General features: G+C 42.4%; 1 protein-coding gene across 5 annotated transcripts in view; it reads left to right on the top strand.

Annotated features, from left to right (window-relative positions):
* The window catches only part of LOC133638306 (myocyte-specific enhancer factor 2C-like), a 42,216-nt gene continuing 35,947 nt past the window's right edge, over nt 1–6,269 (top strand). For 3 of the 5 annotated variants that reach the window (XM_062030779.1, XM_062030780.1, XM_062030777.1), the window contains exons 1-3: nt 1–176; nt 5,821–5,900; nt 5,970–6,140. The gene's annotated coding sequence lies outside the window, so the exon portion shown is untranslated. Of the gene's footprint in view, nt 186–5,820; nt 5,901–5,969; nt 6,141–6,269 lie in introns of all 5 variants that reach the window. The other 2 variants (XM_062030778.1, XM_062030781.1) reach the window with 2 other exon arrangements.

Genomic DNA, 6,269 nt, shown 5'->3' with positions numbered 1-6,269 from the left:
TGGGCTACATGAGCTCAGTCAGGTCTGGACACCGAACAGTTCTGGGTCCTTCTAAGCCAGCTGGTCTGGCTTACCTTCTTCAGCGAGCCAACTTGTTTGACACGAGGAACCGAACAGCGAGCCCACAGCTGGACCTGGCGGGACGATTTCTTCCCGGCGAAGACGACGACGCAGCGGTGAGTGAAGTGAGGAGATGAAGTAAAGTTGTTTTTTCCCCCCCTGTTGTCATGGTAACCCGCGAGCACAGTTGGTTTATTTAACCACTATTGCTACTTGTGTCGGCGTCGCTGCCAGGAGGGTCACATGACGTCATCGACAGTGATAAGATGCCACCTAAGGTCTCGACCCCAACTTAGCGTTGTAAGTCAGTCGGACTTTGAACTACGTCAACTTGTTTGGCGAGCTTTTTTGTTTAGTTTGGTAAAGTTGGCATGCCATTACGACACGTTTTATTTCCAAAGCACAGAATGAATACCAACACAGTGTTAAAGGGGCGGAGCTTGTCAGTGCAGTGTGTTGATTGGCGGGCAGAGAATGGTTACTTCCTGAATGGGGAAGAAGCAAGATCTCCATTTTTTGTTTGGTGCATACACGGGCTGATGACGTCACTGCAGTGAGGGTACAGTACAAACTAATTCTAAATCAATATATATGTAGACAAACTTTATTGATCCACAAGGGAAATATTTCCACACAGCAGCTCAGTTACAAAGGATGGAAAGGATAATCAATGTTTATTTATATAGCCCTAAATCACAAGTGTCTCAAAGGGCTGCACAAGGCACAACGACATCCACGGTTCAGCGCTCGCATAAGGGCAAGGAAAAACTCACCCCAGTGGGACGTCGATGAGAATGACGGAGAAACCTTGGAGAGGACCGCAAATGTGGGTAAACCCCCCCTCTAGGGGAGACCGGATGCAATGGACGTCGAGTGGGTCTAACATAATAGTGTGAAAGTCCAGTCCATAGTGGATCTAACATAATAGTGAGAGTCCAGTCCATAGTGGATCTAACATAATAGTGTGAAAGTCCAGTCCATAGTGGATCTAACATAATAGTGAGAGTCCGGTCCATAGTGGATCTAACATAATAGTGAGAGTCCAGTCCATAGTGGATCTAACATAATAGTGAGAGTCCGGTCCATAGTGGATCTAACATAATAGTGAGAGTCCAGTCCATAGTGGATCCAACATAATAGTGAGTCCAGTCCATAGTGGATCTAACATAATAGTGAGAGTCCGGTCCATAGTGGATCTAACATAATAGTGAGAGTCCAGTCCATAGTGGATCCAACATAATAGTGAGTCCAGTCCATAGTGGATCTAACATAATAGTGAGAGTCCAGTCCATAGTGGATCTAACATAATAGTGTGAGAGTCCAGTCCATAGTGGATCTAACATAATAGTGAAAGTCCAGTCCATAGTGGATCTAACATAATAGTGAGAGTCCAGTCCATAGTGGATCCAACATAATAGTGAGTCCAGTCCATAGTGGATCTAACATAGTAGTGAGAGTCCAGTCCATAGTGGATCTAACATAATAGTGAGAGTCCAGTCCATAGTGGATCTAACATAATAGTGTGAGAGTCCAGTCCATAGTGGATCTAACATAATAGTGTGAGAGTCCAGTCCATAGTGGATCTAACATAATAATGTGAGAGTCCAGTCCATAGTGGATCTAACATAATAGTGAGAGTCTAGTCCATAGTGGATCTAACATAATAGTGAGAGTCCAGTCCATAGTGGATCCAACATAATAGTGAGAGTCCAGTCCATAGTGGATCCAACATAATAGTGAGAGTCCAGTCCATAGTGGATCCAACATAATAGTGAGTCCAGTCCATAGTGGATCTAACATAATAGTGAGAGTCCAGTCCATAGTGGATCTAACATAATAGTGAAAGTCCAGTCCATAGTGGATCTAACATAATAGTGAGAGTCCAGTCCATAGTGGATCCAACATAATAGTGAGTCCAGTCCATAGTGGATCTAACATAGTAGTGAGAGTCCAGTCCATAGTGGATCTAACATAATAGTGAGAGTCCAGTCCATAGTGGATCTAACATAATAGTGTGAGAGTCCAGTCCATAGTGGATCTAACATAATAGTGTGAGAGTCCAGTCCATAGTGGATCTAACATAATAATGTGAGAGTCCAGTCCATAGTGGATCTAACATAATAGTGAGAGTCTAGTCCATAGTGGATCTAACATAATAGTGAGAGTCCAGTCCATAGTGGATCCAACATAATAGTGAGAGTCCAGTCCATAGTGGATCCAACATAATAGTGAGAGTCCAGTCCATAGTGGATCTAACATAATAGTGAGAGTCCAGTCCATAGTGGATCCAACATAATAGTGAGAGTCCAGTCCATAGTGGATCTAACATAATAGTGTGAGAGTCCAGTCCATAGTGGATCTAACATAATAGTGAGAGTCCAGTCCATAGTGGATCTAACATAATAGTGAGAGTCTAGTCCATAGTGGATCTAACATAATAGTGAGAGTCCAGTCCATAGTGGATCTAACATAATAGTGAGAGTACAATCCATAGTGGATCAACATAATAGAGTCCAGTCCATAGTGGATCTAACATAATAGTGAGAGTCCAGTCCATAGTGGATCTAACATAATAGTGAGAGTCCAGTCCATAGTGGATCTAACATAATAGTGAGAGTCCAGTCCATAGTGGATCTAACATAATAGTGAGAGTCCAGTCCATAGTGGATCTAACATAATAGTGTGAGAGTCCAGTCCATAGTGGATCTAACAATAGTGAGAGTCCAGTCCATAGTGGATCTAACAATAGTGAGAGTCCAGTCCATAGTGGATCTAACATAATAGTGAGAGTCCAGTCCATAGTGGATCTAACATAATAGTGAGAGTCCAGTCCATAGTGGATCTAACAATAGTGAGAGTCCAGTCCATAGTGGATCTAACATAATAGTGAGAGTCCAGTCCATAGTGGATCCAACATAATAGTGAGAGTCCAGTCCATAGTGGATCTAACATAATAGTGAGAGTCTAGTCCATAGTGGATCTAACATAATAGTGAGAGTCCAGTCCATAGTGGATCCAACATAATAGTGAGAGTCCAGTCCATAGTGGATCTAACATAATAGTGAGAGTCCAGTCCATAGTGGATCTAATATAGTGAGAGTCCAGTCCATAGTGGATCCAACATAATAGTGAGTCCAGTCCATAGTGGATCTAACATAATAGTGAGAGTCCAGTCCATAGTGGATCTAACATAATAGTGTGAGAGTCCAGTCCATAGTGGATCTAACATAATAGTGAAAGTCCAGTCCATAGTGGATCTAACATAATAGTGAGAGTCCAGTCCATAGTGGATCCAACATAATAGTGAGTCCAGTCCATAGTGGATCTAACATAGTAGTGAGAGTCCAGTCCATAGTGGATCTAACATAATAGTGAGAGTCCAGTCCATAGTGGATCTAACATAATAGTGTGAGAGTCCAGTCCATAGTGGATCTAACATAATAGTGTGAGAGTCCAGTCCATAGTGGATCTAACATAATAATGTGAGAGTCCAGTCCATAGTGGATCTAACATAATAGTGAGAGTCTAGTCCATAGTGGATCTAACATAATAGTGAGAGTCCAGTCCATAGTGGATCCAACATAATAGTGAGAGTCCAGTCCATAGTGGATCCAACATAATAGTGAGAGTCCAGTCCATAGTGGATCCAACATAATAGTGAGTCCAGTCCATAGTGGATCTAACATAATAGTGAGAGTCCAGTCCATAGTGGATCTAACATAATAGTGAAAGTCCAGTCCATAGTGGATCTAACATAATAGTGAGAGTCCAGTCCATAGTGGATCCAACATAATAGTGAGTCCAGTCCATAGTGGATCTAACATAGTAGTGAGAGTCCAGTCCATAGTGGATCTAACATAATAGTGAGAGTCCAGTCCATAGTGGATCTAACATAATAGTGTGAGAGTCCAGTCCATAGTGGATCTAACATAATAGTGTGAGAGTCCAGTCCATAGTGGATCTAACATAATAATGTGAGAGTCCAGTCCATAGTGGATCTAACATAATAGTGAGAGTCTAGTCCATAGTGGATCTAACATAATAGTGAGAGTCCAGTCCATAGTGGATCCAACATAATAGTGAGAGTCCAGTCCATAGTGGATCCAACATAATAGTGAGAGTCCAGTCCATAGTGGATCTAACATAATAGTGAGAGTCCAGTCCATAGTGGATCCAACATAATAGTGAGAGTCCAGTCCATAGTGGATCTAACATAATAGTGTGAGTCCAGTCCATAGTGGATCTAACATAATAGTGAGAGTCCAGTCCATAGTGGATCTAACATAATAGTGAGAGTCTAGTCCATAGTGGATCTAACATAATAGTGAGAGTCCAGTCCATAGTGGATCTAACATAATAGTGAGAGTACAATCCATAGTGGATCAACATAATAGAGTCCAGTCCATAGTGGATCTAACATAATAGTGAGAGTCCAGTCCATAGTGGATCTAACATAATAGTGAGAGTCCAGTCCATAGTGGATCTAACATAATAGTGAGAGTCCAGTCCATAGTGGATCTAACATAATAGTGAGAGTCCAGTCCATAGTGGATCTAACATAATAGTGTGAGAGTCCAGTCCATAGTGGATCTAACAATAGTGAGAGTCCAGTCCATAGTGGATCTAACAATAGTGAGAGTCCAGTCCATAGTGGATCTAACATAATAGTGAGAGTCCAGTCCATAGTGGATCTAACATAATAGTGAGAGTCCAGTCCATAGTGGATCTAACAATAGTGAGAGTCCAGTCCATAGTGGATCTAACATAATAGTGAGAGTCCAGTCCATAGTGGATCCAACATAATAGTGAGAGTCCAGTCCATAGTGGATCTAACATAATAGTGAGAGTCTAGTCCATAGTGGATCTAACATAATAGTGAGAGTCCAGTCCATAGTGGATCCAACATAATAGTGAGAGTCCAGTCCATAGTGGATCTAACATAATAGTGAGAGTCCAGTCCATAGTGGATCTAACATAATATTGTGAGAGTCCAGTCCATAGTGGATCTAACATAATAGTGAGAGTCTAGTCCATAGTGGATCTAACATAATAGTGAGAGTCCAGTCCATAGTGGATCTAATATAGTGAGAGTTCAGTCCATAGTGGGTCTGACATAATAGTGAGTGTCTAGTCCATAGTGGATCTAACATAATAGTGAGAGGGGCAGAGGAGAAAAGAAAAGCAGTGGCAGATCAACTGGTCTAAAAAGGGGGTCTATTTAAAGGCTAAAGTATACAAATTAGTTTTAAGATGGGTATAATAATGGGATAATGCAGCTATAAAGTAGACTAAAATATACCATAGTATCAATATAAAATATAACATGCATGTAATATTTACATATTATATATACAGTATCTAATATATACTGAGATATATTATTATATTTTTATATAATATATACAATATATAACAAATCCATGCACAATATTGCAGTTAATGTAACAGCTGCAGCAAAACAAAGAGTAGATCCATCAGAGAATATACATTATAAAGAGGTAGCCAATGTTTAGCTACTATGACGTCACTGCCCCCACACCCCTTAATCATCCAATACAAGAGCAGTATCAGACATTGTGACCCTCTCAGTATAAAAATAGAAACTACGATAGTAAATCACCGACAAATCAATCAAAAGTCAACGTCATTTATGTAGAGGCCGCCAATGGCGGGTGTAGCTAACTAGGTGGCCAACAGGGGGCGGCAGAGTCTCAACTTGTTGAACGTCAACTCCAAGCCAGCACATGTGCGTGTGTCCAGGTGTGTGCACGTGACCGTGGAGGATCGCCGCCGCTGGACGGGCCGTTGGCGGGAAAGTCATGCAGCAGTGACTCGCACAGGTGAGCTCTTGTTCCCGCCCACACACGCACACGCGCGCGTGACGAGGGATAATCTTGTCTTCCTCGCAGCCTGGAAGACCGTGAAGGCATCATCATAGTCGCGTGTTGCGTTGGAGTGCTCGGACTGGTTGGACCAGGACCAGGACCAGGACCAGGACCTGTCTGCACTCTGCACCGGACCCGGGGCCGCTTGACAACTTATGGACGAGAAGAAGTTGGACTTGTACCCAGCAGGACTCGGTAAGATCAAAGTTGGACGTTATGACGTCGGCGTTTGTAACTGAAGACAATCACGCGCTTTGTAAACAGTTTTAAATCCGCCTTTTGTGTCTCAGTGGCGCACTCACGTCTTCTGGGGGCTCTGGGGCA

This window comes from Entelurus aequoreus, linkage group LG21 (assembly GCF_033978785.1).
Source record: "Entelurus aequoreus isolate RoL-2023_Sb linkage group LG21, RoL_Eaeq_v1.1, whole genome shotgun sequence".
Classification (NCBI taxonomy): domain Eukaryota; kingdom Metazoa; phylum Chordata; class Actinopteri; order Syngnathiformes; family Syngnathidae; genus Entelurus; species Entelurus aequoreus.
The sequence above is the reverse complement of the archived record's forward strand: the minus strand, read 5'-3'. Positions and strand labels throughout refer to the sequence as shown.